This window comes from Rhinopithecus roxellana, chromosome 15 (assembly GCF_007565055.1).
Source record: "Rhinopithecus roxellana isolate Shanxi Qingling chromosome 15, ASM756505v1, whole genome shotgun sequence".
In the NCBI taxonomy this organism is placed as follows: Eukaryota; Metazoa; Chordata; class Mammalia; order Primates; family Cercopithecidae; genus Rhinopithecus; species Rhinopithecus roxellana.
Window position 1 is genome coordinate 36896507 of NC_044563.1, and position 14261 is coordinate 36910767.

The following is a 14261-nucleotide window of genomic DNA, read 5'->3' on the forward strand; positions in this document are numbered from 1 at the left end:
TTCCAGGAAAAACCCCTTATAACAACATCGGATCTCATGAGAACTCATTCACTAGCACGAGAACAGCATGGGGGAAACTACCCCCAGGATTCAATTACCTCCACCTGGTCCTGCCCTTGACACATAGGAGTTATTACAATTCAAGGAGAGATTTAGGTGGAGACACAGAGCCAAACCATATCAGTTTGTAACACAAAAGATAAATGCTTGAGGAGATGGATACCCCATTCTCCGTAATACAATTATTTCACATTGCATGACTGTACCAAAAAATTGCATGTACCCCATATATTCGGGTATCTCCTATGTGCCCTCAAAATTGAAAGCAACAAAAAATTTTAAAAATAGAATCACCATCAAAAATATACTTAAAAATCCCACAAATTGTTAAGAGTCACACACACATAATCCAAAAATAAGACAGTCAAATTAAATGATCAGGCTCTTTTCAGAAAAATAAATAAATTGGGTAATACACAGATATGATGATGATCAAACTTCTTATTAACTAGGAAATACAAAATCAAATCATAATGAGATAATGTCAAGTAATGAGTTAATGAGCTGAAAATTGAAATCAACCCCCAAATTTCTGCAAGAATATGGAGAAGAGGAAATTTTCTGCACACGTAGCATGGGCAAGATGTTAACTGCTACAGATGCCAGGAAATACAAGTTTCCAGTGCCAAGTAAAGTTGATAACATGCATGCCATAGATTAGCTCTTCCAGTTCTAGATAACTTATGAAATGCCTGAACATAGACACGTGCACCAAAATAGAAACATAAGATTGTCCATTGCAGTATTTTTTTTTGAGATGGAGTCTCGCTGTTTCACCCAGGCTGGAGTGCAGTGGCACGATCTCGGCTCACTGCAAGTTCCAACTCCCGGGTTCATGCCATTCTTCTGCCTCATCCTCCCAAGTAGCTGAGACTACAGATGCCAGCCACCATGCCCAGCTGATTTTTTTGTATTTTTTTTTTAGCAGAGATGGGGTTTCACTGTGTTAGCCAGGATGGTCTCCATCTGCTGACCTCGTGATCCGCCTCCTCAGCCTCCCAAATTGCAGTATATTTTTTAAAAGGAGAAAGAAACCAAACATTTCATCAATTGGGAGACTGTAGAAACACTTATTGTTAAAGTCATACATTGGAATATCTTACAGGAGGAAAAGAAAACAAATACAGCTCTCTCTTCCACAAGGATGAATCTCAGGAGCATCATATTCAGCATAAATCAAATAGTGAACTAAAAAGGATCTTACCGGAACTCCAAACTAGTACAGCTGCCGTCTCTCTCCATCTCCATCAAGATTGTTCTCTGAGGAATTGCAGTTAAGAAAAAATAAAGAAAATGTGAGAAAACCCTGGAGCAATATAGTCAGAGACTATTTTGAACAGCTGTGTAAGGGGACCATAAGATCTGTTAATTTTGTTTTTGTTTTTGATGTTGTAACTGTTGTTCCTCCTTTATTCATCCTAGTCTTTGACATTGCCATGAGAAAGACAATGTGTGTACCGTTCTCTAAATTATGCATGGTCCAGGGCCACTAAGGACAATTATCAGAAACCAAGAAAGCAAGTGGAGATTTAGTTACCACAGGCAGATGCTTACTTATTCTAAAGGTCTAAACTCCCAGGGATGGTTAATTACAATTTAAGAAACGTCTCTTCATTCAGAGTCTCCCTGGCTAGATTAGTTTAGTCAGATAAGGAATGTTCAGTATTTTTATGAAGCTCAAAGACTTATTATTATAGATCTTTTCTTGCAGTTTATCTATCACGCACTTTATGGGATGACACAAATGTCAAACATTTCCTGATAAATATGGCTGACAAAAGCTGACACTCCACTGGAAGAAAATGAGTTCACAGACCAAAGTATGTGATATTTGTGAAGAGCAAACACCTTACAAAGGACAAAAATACATATACTGGATATTAAAATCACAGTACATAATGTAAAATTAGCATAATAAACCTTAAAATTAAAAGGAGATTTCCTAGTCTGTGTTGGATTTAGTTGTTTGCAATAGATCTAAACAGTTATAAAAGCCAGAAAATGTGAAAACCAATTTCAGTGGCATTGAAGAACTACAGAAACAATGGGGACCATGGGGACCTAGAAAACAGAAATAAAATAGCTAATATTTTGCACCTACTTTTATTTGGGTGTTATTTGCAGATTTGTGACACAGAGGGGCCCCTTTTGCTCAGGGCTGCTGCTGGGGAAAGAGAAACAGCAGAGTTTTGTGTAGTTGCTTAACACAGAGAAAACAAGATCAAAAAGTTAATGAGCCTTAACTACATGGTTTCCATTAAAGTTGCAAAATGATATTCATCCAATTTACGAAATCCTGAAGCCACATATAATAAATGGTTAACAAAGCTAAGTTGAAGACCTCTATACATGAGAATGAGTGTTATTGTTAGTCTTCCAGTGCTGAGGAATACATATTAAGAGTTCCCTACCAAGGGAAAAGGACCTCTTGAAACACCAAGATCTCACTTGAAAGCCATGGGAGTATTCTTCCCTCTAAACAAGTTTGAGCCAGAGGAAGACTAACCTTTAATGAAACTTCAATCCAGTCTCAAATCAGCTCAGTCCATAATAGTATTAAGGCCATCAGTCTCCATTCCTACTTGGAGACAAGTCTGCTATTGACACAGAAAATAACTAAAAGGCTTAAAAATTATTGAAGAATGTATAAATTGACAGGAACTTATACATTGCAGACAGAGAAGTAAATTGGTTAGATCAGTTTTATTATTTCCTCTAACTGACCAATCACATAACCCATAGCACAGCAATTCCACTCCTAGGAATACGTTCAAGGAAAACTCTTACACAGGACAATGGGAGACTTGTACAAGAAGGTCAGAAATAATGTTAACAATAACAAATACCTATACATGTTACTGAAACACTAGGGGTTTTATCTAGGTTTTACTGCTCACTGCACAGAAAGCCAATCACTGAGACGACAAGTATTGACAAGGAAGAGGGCTTTGAGTTCTGCAGCTGAGATGGGAGCTCAGTCTCAAATCCGTCTCTCTGACTAAAACTAGGGATTTACATAGCAGGTAAAAAATGTAACAATGTGTAAGAAAACGTGAACTTGGGAGGGACAAGGAAGCAATCATGGTGAATGAGGGGTCTGGCATCCGGCCTGGTGATCTGGTTTCAGTTCTTTGATACTTTCTATGAGAGGCCTGAAGGTTGTTTTCAGAGGAAGAAACTCAGATAAAACAAATGTAAGTTTCAAGCTTTAACAGCAGAAGGATCCATTTCTATGTTCAGAAATGCCCAAAATTTCCATCCACAGAACAATTAAAAAAAATTAGGTATAGTCTCGTGATAAAATATAATTTCGCATTTAAAATAAGTACCGTCAGGTACAAGCAACAATCCAGATGAATTTTTGCAATATAATATGAAATAAAGAAATCATCAAAGGATTTCATACAGCATGACTTTATTTTAATAAAGTTTAAACATAAATAAAACATTTCAGATATACAAAAGGATGAATAAAACTACATAAAGAAAGAACAAGAGAGGCTGTGCATGACGGCTCATGCCTGTAATCACAGCACTTTGAGAGGCTGAGGTGAGCAGATCACTTAAAGTCAGGAGTTTGAGACCAGCCTGGCCAACATGGTGAAACCCTATCTCTACTAAAAATACAAAAATTAGCTGGATGTGGTGGTGTTATGGTTATGTTTGTTATTTGATATTAAAATATATCAGATAACTTCTTTTAGAAATATATTTCACAATAGAAACAAAGAAAAAAGGGGCAAGTTTGAAAATTTTTGATAGCTCATTAGTTTCCTGCCTTTCATCCATCCCTTTCCCATAGTAATGGAAGTTTTTAGAAGAGCCTTTATGCATGTTGTCTTCACTTTCTCTCATCCGATTCTCTTCTGTATCCAGTTCATTTAGATTTTAGAGCCTACTATTTCATTATAGAAACAGTTCTTATCAAAGTAGTGATGGCCTTCAAATTGCAATATCCATTGTGATTTATCAGTTCTCCTCATGACTATTAGCAATATTTAACTAAAAGACTGTTCCTAAAACACTCTGTTTGGTCCTTATGACACCAGTATATTGGCCCTCCTCCCACCTCACTGGTTGTGAATTTTCAATTTATTTTCCTTTCACGTTTCTCCTCATTTTTCTTCTCAATGAATGTTGGAGTGTTCCAAGGCTCTGACCTTGAACAACTTCCCCGTTATAATCAATACATACTTCTCAGATGTTCTCATCATGTCTCATTATTTATAGGCTATTATATTAGTTTGTTCTCACACTGCTACAGACCAAACCTGAGACTTGGTAATTTATAAAGTAAAGTGGTTTAATGGACTCACAGTTTAGCATGGCTAGGGAGGTTTCAGGAAACTTGAAATCATCATGGAAGAGGAAGTAAACACATTCTTCTTCACAGGGCAGCAAGAAAGAGGAGAATGAGCTTAGCAAAGGGGGAAACCCCTCATAAAACCATCAGATCTCATAAAAACTTACTCACTATTATGAGAATAGCATGGGGAAACTGTCCTCATGATTCAATTCCACCCCACTGGGTCCCTTTCACAACACAAGGGGATTATGGGAACTACCATTCAAGAAGAGACTTGGGTGAGGACACAGCCAAATCATATTATTTCACTTATGGCCCCTCCCAAATCTCCTATTCTCCCATTTTATAACACAATCATGCCTTTCCAACAGTCCCTCAAAGTCTTAAATTATTCCAGCATTAACTCAAATGTCCAAGTCCTAAGTCTCATCTGAGACAAGGCACATCCCTTCTGCCTATGAGCCTGTAAAATCAAAAGCAAGTTTGTTACTTCCTAGATACAATGGAGGTACAGGCATTGGGTAAATATCCCTTTATCAATGGAAGAAAATGGCCAAAACAAAGAGGCTACAGGCCCCATGCAAGTCTAAAATCCAACAGGGCAGGCTTTAAACCTTAAAGTTCCAAAATGATCTCTTTTGGCTCCATGTCTCACATCCAGGTCATTCTGATGCAAGAGATGGGCTCCCACAGCCTTGGGTAACTCTTCCCCTGTGGGTTTGCAGGGTACTGCCCCATTTCCAACTGCTTTCATGGGCTGGCTTTGGGTATCTGTAGTTTTTCCAAGTGTACAGTGTAATCTGTGGGTAGATCTACCATTCTGGGGTCTGGAGGATAGTGGCTGCCTTCTTACAGCTCCATTAGCAGTGCCCCATTTGGGACTGTGAGTGGGGGCTCTAAACCCACATTTCCCTTTTGCACCACCCTAGCAGAGGTTCTCCTTAAGGCTCTGCCCCTGCAGCAAACTTTTTCCAGGCATTTACATACATCCTGTAAAATGTAGACAGAGGTTCTCCAACCTTAATTCTTGACTTCTGTGTAGCCACAGGCCTAATCCACTACATGTAAGCCATCAAGGCTTTGTGCTTACACCCTCTGAAGCAATGGCCCAAGCTGTATGTTGGCCCCTTTTAGCCACAGCTGAAGCTGAAGCAGCTGGAATGTATGGCACCATGTCCTGAGGCTGCATAGGGCAGTAGGGCCCTGGGCCCAGCCGGGAAAACCATTTTTTCCCTCCTAGGCCTCCCAGACTGTGATGGGACGGGCTGCTGTGAAGGCCTCTGACATGCCCTGGAGACATTTTCCCCATTGTCTTGGTGATTAACATTTGGCTTCCTGTTACTTATGCAAATTTCTGCAGCAGGCTTGAATTTCTCCACAGAAAATGGTGTGTGTTTTTCTCTATCACAATGACAGGCTGCTAATTTTCAAAATTTTCATGCTCTGCTTCCTCTTGCATGCTTTGCCACTTAGAAATTTATTCTGCCAAATACCCTAAATCATTTCTCTTAAGTTCAGAGTTCTACAGATCAGTAGGGCAGAGCTGAAATGCTGCCAGTCCCTTTGCATTGCAAGGGCGTCCTTTACTTCAGTTCCCAACAGGTTCCTCATCTCCATTTGAGACACCTTGGCCTGAACTTGGTTGTCCACATCACTAGCCGCATTTTGGTCAAAGCCATTCTACAAGTCTGTAGGAAGTTCCAACCTTTCCCACATTTTCATGTATTCTTCTGAGTCCTCCAAACTGTTCCAACCTATGCCTGTTACCCAGTTCCAAAGTCACTTCCAAATTTTCAGGTATCCATATAGCAGCACCCCACTCTCTGCAATGCCAACTTATTGTATTAATTTGTTCTCACGCTGCTATAAGAACATACCCAAGACTGGGTAATTTATAAAGAAAAGAGGTTTAATGGACTCACAATTCAGCATTGCTGGGGAGACCTCAAGTAACTTACAATCATGGCAGAAGGGGAAGCAAACATGTTCTTCTTCACGGTGTGGCAGGAAGGAGAATGAGAGCAAAGCAAAGGGGGAAGCCCCTTATAAAACCATCAGATCTTATGAGAAGTTACTAATATGAGCAATAGCATGGGGGAAACCACACCCATGATTCAGTTACCTCCCACCAGGTCCCTCCTGTGACATGTGAGGATTACAGGGACTGTAATTCAAGATGATATTTGGGGGACACAATGAAACAATATTAGCTACCAGATTAATAATTAATATATGAATCCTTTAACTTCTGATCTCTGGATTTGCATGCCCACTGATTAGTCAACACCTCTGTTTTGTTGTCTAACAGGCATCCTAAAATTAGTTTATCAAAAAATAGTGGCCGGGAACGGTGGCTCACACCTGTAATCCCAGCACTTTGGGAGGCCAAGGCAGGTGGATCATGAGGTCAGGTGATTGAGACCATCCTGGCTAACATAGTGAAACCCCGTTTCTACTAAAAATACAAAAAATTAGCCAGGGGTGGTGGTGGGCGCCTGTAGTCCCAGTTACTTGGGAGGCTAAGGCAGGAGAATGGCATGAACCTGGGAGGTGGAGCTTGCAGTGAGCTGAGATGCGCCACTGCACGCCAGCCTGGGTGACAGAGCGAGACTCCATCTCAAAAAAAAAAAAAAAAAAAAAAGTTTGCTGTTTCCCTCTTTAATAACTAACACGCACATGCACACAAACTCAGACAGTGCATCAGGAAATGCCCTCTTATACTTTCAAAATGTTTCCAGAATCCAATCACTTCTCTTCCTCTCCCTCATTTTCACCCTGCCAGTCACCATTATCTCTCTGATACACTATTTGAATAGCCTTCTTGCCAGTCTCTGTTGCGATATTTATTCTGTCTGTGAGAGATAAAACAATGCCTCCCCCAAATAACTTCACATCCGAAATACCAGAGTCTATGAACCTGTTAGATTACTTGGCAAAGGAGAATTAAGATAGTAGGTGAAATCAAGGTTTATAATTAGCTGACCTTAACATATAGTAGGATCTTTCAGAGATGAACCGAATGTAATCACAAGGGACCTTAAAAGTAAACGAGGAAGAGGTAAAATAAAATGAGAAAGATGTCAATTTGAGAAAGAGTTGGGCCAACATTACCTGATTTGAAGATGGGGGCAAGAGTCCATGAAAAAAGAAATGTGAGCAGTCTCTTGAACCCGGAAAAGGCAAGTTAGCAAAATAGAATCTTCCCTAGAGCTTCTAGAAAAAAAAAAAAAATGCATTCTAACAACATCTTGATATTAGCCCAGTGAAAATGGTGTTAAATTTTACAGTTCTGCAGAACTGTAAAATGAGAGACATGTTGTAAGTTACCAAATTTGTGGTAATTTGTTATAGCAGCATTAAAAAACTGAAATTAATACTGTGTCCTACCATTGTCTCTTAGCATTTTAGTCTAATATTAGTTTTTAAAAATTTTCAAAATTTCATATCATGTCGTTTCTTGCTCAAAATCTTTCAATGACTGACCATCTTTTTTTTTTTTTTTTTCAAATTAGAAAGCAGTTTTCAAGATGTTTAGAAGTCCCAGAAAAGTCTGCCCCCACATTTTCCCACTGTAACTCTGAACTCACTTTTTTCCCTGTATTTCTCATTCACTCCATTCTCCCTTGACCTCTTATTGTTTGGAAAACAGAAGTCACTGGGTACAGTGGCTCACACCTGTAATCCCAGCACTTTGAGAGGCTGAGGAAGGCAGATTACCTGAGGTCAGGAGTTTGAGACCAGCCTGACCAACATGGATAAACCCCATCTCTACTAAAAATACAAAAAAAATTAGCTGGGCATGGTGGCACATGCCTGTAATCCCAGCTACTGGGGAGGCTGAGGCAGGAGCTCAAGCTCAGGGAGGCAGAGGTTGCAGTGAGCCAAGATCATGGCATTGCACTCCAGGTTGGGCAACAAGAGCGAAACTCTGTCTCAAAAAAAAAAAAAAAAAAAAAAGAAAGAAAGAAAGAAAAAAGAAAAAAAGAAAAGAAAACGGAAGTCAGGATCTGACTTTGGTCTTTTGCAGTTGATATCTATACTGCCAACCTTCCTCCAAAACCATGCCTTTCCCCTCCCTGTTCTTTAGTTCTCTTCTCAGAGGTCATTTTATCAGAAAAGTTCCGTCTGACTACCCAGACAACATCCCCACCTCCTCCAACTGTTCTGTTATTGCCCTTATCCTAATTCCCCTCTACACAGAAATTTTTACCACTGACATAAGGTTTACATATTTTTTGCTTATCCTCTCTTTCCCCACTCCTTTGACTTCTTTATTGTAAGATCCATGAGAGAGATTATCTGACACATTCACTGCTAAGTCATCAGTTCCTAGGAAGCTTACTGGTGTAACTTAGATTTATAATGAGTATTTTAAACAATGAATTAATAAACAAATGACAATTTTTATTCTGAGAAATACACAAGGTATATTTAATAGAATTCATGACCCAGCACTCAGTTTTATCAGATGACTTAGGAAAGTGGGTACAGTGTTGTCGTTTACTGTTAACATTTGAAAGCATTACAGTCAAAAAGGGGCTCACCATCACAGTCAATGTCAGGCTGTGTTCAAAAACATAAAACACCAGTGGGCTCAAAATAACAATTATAGCAATTACGTATTAAGGTTGTGAATCTTTACATTCTAATTTCTTGTTACTTCTACCTTCTCCATATAAATGCAAGACAACTTTTTCTTTTGTTTATGTTTATCTGTGACCAGGAAAAACAAAATTTTAACAATTTTGAAGAGTCCCACTATTTTCTACCCATCTCTGAAAATTTTGAAACAAAACTCCTTATAATTTCTCATTAAGCTCAGCTCAGCCCCAATATTGAGAATAGTTTTAGAAATACATAGTCAACAGTAAAAACAAAAAGTATTACTGGACATGCAACAATGCTTACTACAGAATATCAAGGATTAATCTGAACAATAAGTACAAATATTTCCCCATGTAACAGACATTACAAAAAAGAATTCCAACAATTTTGCAAATATCTCATTTATATATCAATGATATTAAAGATGGTATTGTATCAAGGATGTTTTATATTTCTAAATATCACTTTGTGATTTATAAAATTGCCAAATTTTTATACAACTTGTGACATCAAAAAATGGCCAGCTGTTAACTTTAAAATCCTGCTTTTTTTCTAAAGAAATAATGTTTTAATTATACTTAAAGGTTTACATACAAAAGGTATTGTCATAGTACATTTAGATTATTTCCAGTTGATTTTACCCCTAGAAACTATTACTGTTATTCACTAAACATATGAACTCCTCAAAATTATATATTTTATGATGTAGAAATCAGTTTACAATATGTGTAAGTTAACAAGCTAAAACAATATCAGTATCATTGTCCCTTTTTCTGAAAAATGAATATGCATAAAAATATACTGGATGAATAAACCCAGAACTGAAATTTCTAGTTTTTGGTTAGAGAAAGAAGAAATTATTTTTAATCAGAAAATAAACTAACAAAGCTCAGAAAAAAAGGATAAAAATAGCTCAATGGATGTATAAAATCTTTTTTAGATGATAAAATTTGCATATTTAATCCAGGAATAAGGAAATATATAAACAATGAAAACATAAAAATTAGGAAGGAAAACTTTGCTATGTTTATGTAAAATATTTGTAAGAAAATGTATAAGGAGGTACATGTTTGTACTTTTTTTGTGTTGTTCCCCTCCCTGTGTCCATGTGTTCTCATTGTTCAACTCCTACTTATGAGTGAGAACATACGGTATTCGGTATTCTGTTTTTATGTTAGTTTGCTGATGATGATGGCTTCCAGCTTCATCCATGTCCCTGCAAAGGACATGATCTCTTTTTTTTTTATGCTGCATAGTATTCCATGGTGAGTATGTACCACATTTTCTTTATCCAGTCTGTCACTGATGGGCATTTGAATTGGTTGCACGTCTTTACTACTGTAAATAGTGCTGCAACACACATACATGTGGATGTCTTTATATAAATCTATAAAGATTTATATTCCTTTGGGTATATACCAAGTAATGGAATTGCTGGGTCAAATGGTATTGCTGGTTCTCAATCCTGGAGGAATTGCCACACAGTCTCCCAAATGGTTGAACTAATTTACATTCCCACCAACAGTATAAAAGCATTTCTATTTCTCCACATCCTGTCCAGCATCTGTTGTTTCTTGACTTTTTAATAATCACCATTCTGACTGGCATGAGATGGTGGTTTTGATTTGCATTTTTCTAATGGTTAGTGATGTTGAGCATTTTTTCATATGTTTGTTGGCCACATAAATGTCTACTTTTGAGAAGTGTCTGCTCATATACTTTGCCCAATTTTGATGGGGTTGTTTTTTTCTTATAAATTTGTTTAAGTTCTTTGTAGATTCTGGATATAACACCTTTGTGAAATGGACAGATTGCAAACATTTTCTCCCATTCTGTAGATTGCCTCTTCACTGTGATGATAGTTTCTTTTGCTGTGCAGAAGCCCTTTAGTTTAATTAGATCCAGTTTGTCAACTGTGGTTTTGGTTGCAGTTGCTTTTGGTGTTTTAGTCATGAAGTCCTTACCCACGCTTATGTCCTGAATAGTATTGCCTAGGTTTTCTTCTAGGGTTTTAATGGTTTGGGGTTTTACATTTAAGTATTTAATCTATCTTGAGTTAATTTTTGTATAAGGTATGAGGAAGGGGTCCAGTTTCAGTTTTCCGCATATGACTAGCTAGTTTTCCCAGCAACATTTATTAAATGGGTAATCCTTTCCCCATTATTTATTTTTGTCCAGTTTGTGAAAGATCAGATGGTTGTAGATGTATGGTGTTATTTCTGAGGACTCTATTATGTTCCATCAGTCTATATGTTTGTTTTGGCACCAGTACCATGCTGTTTTGGTTATTGTATTCTTATAGCATAGTTTGAAGTCAGGTAGTGTGATGCCTCCAACTTTGTTCTTTTTGCTTAGGATTGTCTTGGCTATACGGGCTCTTTTATGTTCCATATGAAATGTAAAGTAGTTTTTCTAATTCTGTGAGGTATGTCAATGGTAGTTTGATGGGAATAGCATTAAATCTATAAATTACTTTGGGCAGTATGACTACCTTAATGATATTGATGCTTCTTAACCATGAGGATGGAATGTTTTTCCATTTGTTTGTGTCCTCTTTTATTTCCTTCCTTCCTTCCTTCCTTCCTTCTTTCCCTCCCTCCCTCCCCTCCCTTCTTTCTCTCTCTCTCTCTCTCTCTCTCTCTCTTCATTTCTCTCTTTCCTGACAAAGTCTCACTCTGTCACCAGGCTGGAGTGTGGTGGCTGATCTTGGCTCACTGAAACCTCTGCTCCCAGGTTCCAAGCGATTCTTCAGCCCCAGCCTCCTGAGTAGCTGGGACTACAGCTGTGCACCACCACGCCCACCTGATTTTTTTTTTTTGTTTTTTTAAAGATGGAGTCTCACTCTTGTTGCCCAGGCTGGAGTTAAGTGGCATGATCTCAGCTCACTGCAACCTCCACCTCCTGGGTTCAAGCAATTCTTCTGCCTCAGCCTCCTGAGTAGTTGGAATTACAGGCACTCACCACCATGCCTGGCTTATTTTTGTATTTTTAGTAAAGATGGGGTTTCACCGTCTTGGCCAGGCTGGTCTCAAACTCCTGACCTCATGATCCACCCGCCTCGGCCTCCCAAAGTGCTGGGATTACAAGTGTGAGCCACTGCATCTGGCCAATTTTCGTATTTTTTTTTTTTAGTAGTGAAGGAGTTTCCTTATGTTGGCCAGGATGGTCTCAATCTCTTGACCTCGTGATCCACCTGCAGTGAACTCCCAAAGTGCTGGGATTACAGGCGTGAGCCACCGTGCCCGGCCTGTCCTCTCTTATATTCTTGAGCAGTGGTTTGTAGTTCTCCTTGAAGAGATCCTTCACATTCCTTGTTAGCTGTATTCCTAGGTATTTTATTCTCTTGGTAGCTACTGTGAATGGGAGTTCATTTATGACTTGGCTCCCTGCTAGTCTATTGTTGGTGTATAGGAATGCTTGTCATTTTTGCACATTGATTTTGTATCCTGAGACTTTGCTGAAGTTGCTTATCAGCTTGAGGAGTTTTGAGGCTGAGACAATGGGGTTTTCTAAATATAGAATGATGTCATCTGCAAATAGAGACAATTGGACTTCCTCTCTTCCTATTTGAATACTTTTATTTCTTTCTGTTGCCTGATTGCCCTGGCCAGAGCTTCCAATACTATGTTAAATAGGGGCAATAAGATAAGGCATTCTTGTCTTGTGCCCGTTTTCCAAGGGAATCCTTCCAGTTTTTGCCCATTCAGTATGATATTTGCTGTGTGTTTGTCATAAATAGTTTTTATTATTTTGAGATATGTTTCATCAATACCTAGTTTATTGAGAGATTTTAACATGAAGGCATGATGAATTTTATTGAATGGTTTTTTGCATCTATTGAAATAATCATGTGTTTTTTTTTCATTGATTCTGTTTATGTGATGGGTTATATTTATTGATATGTGTATGTTGAACCAGTCTTGCAAGTTGAAGCCAACTTGATTGTGATGGATAAGCTTGTTGATGTGCTGCTGGATTCATTTTGCCAGTATTTTATTCAGGATTTTTGCATCAATGTTCATCAAGGATATTGGCCAGAAGTTCTCTTTTTTTGTTGTGACTCTTCCAGGTTTTGGTATCAGGATGATTTCGGCCTCATAAAATGAGTTAGGAAGGAGTCTCTCCTTTTAAATTGTTTGGAATCATTTCAGAAGGAATGGTACCAGCTCCTCTTTGTACCTCTGGTAGAATTCAGCTGTGAATCCATCTGGTCCTGGGCTTTTCTTGGTTGGTAGGCCATTAATTACTGCCTTGATTTCATAACTTGTTATTGGTCTATTCAGAGATTTGACTTCTTTCTGATTTAGTCTTGGGAGGGTGTATGTATCCAGGAATTTATCCATTTCTTCTAGATTTTCTAGTTTATTTGAGTAGGGATGTTGGTAATATTCTCTGACAGCAGTTTGTATTTCTGTGGGGTAATTCATAACATCCCCTTTAAGATTTTTGTATTGTGGCTTTTTGATTCTTCTCTTTTTCTTCTTTATTAGTCTAGCTCACAGTCTATCTATTTTGTTAATTTTTTCAAAAAAACGGCTCCTGGATTCACTGATATTTTGGAAAGTTTTCTTATGTCCTTCAGTTCTGCACTGATCTTAGTTATTTCTTGTCCTCTGGTAGCTTTTGGATTTGTTTGTTCTTGGTTCTCTAGCTCTTTTAATTGTGATGTTAGGGTGTTGATTTGAGATCTTTCTAGCTTTCTGATGTGGACATTTAGCCAGGATTTTAAATGAATCCTGGGTCCCCTGGATTTTTTGTCTGAAACTAAAGCTTACAGCTCAGTTGACACTTTTTGAAATATCAATGTTGTTGAATATCTTATAAACTTAGAATCCAGGTTCAAAATTATTTTATTTGTGTTAATCTAGGACATAAGTATATTATATATGGCTTAATCTGTTCTGAAGGTGTAATCCAAAAATCTGTACAAACTTATTGCAAGACTGGAGTCAATATTTTTCTTAACACTTGAGAAAGAAATTTAAAATTCAATATTCTTAATGAGAAAAATATAATAATTAGACAACAGCCATCAGATGAAATCTTGTCAATTTATGAAAATCTATATCTAAATATTTTGTAGTTACCTGGGTTGGGGAAAAATTCTACCTTTGTAATAAAAATATACAGTGTTGGCAGAAAATTTTTGGGTTTCCTGCATAGCCATGCAAGTTTTCATGTTGTTGTTTTCTTTGACTTTATGCTAATTTTAAGAAAATTCATGTAAGAAAATAGACATACCTATAGTAAGTTTGGCTACAAAAACTCTTTGCTAGAAGAAATAAGAAAA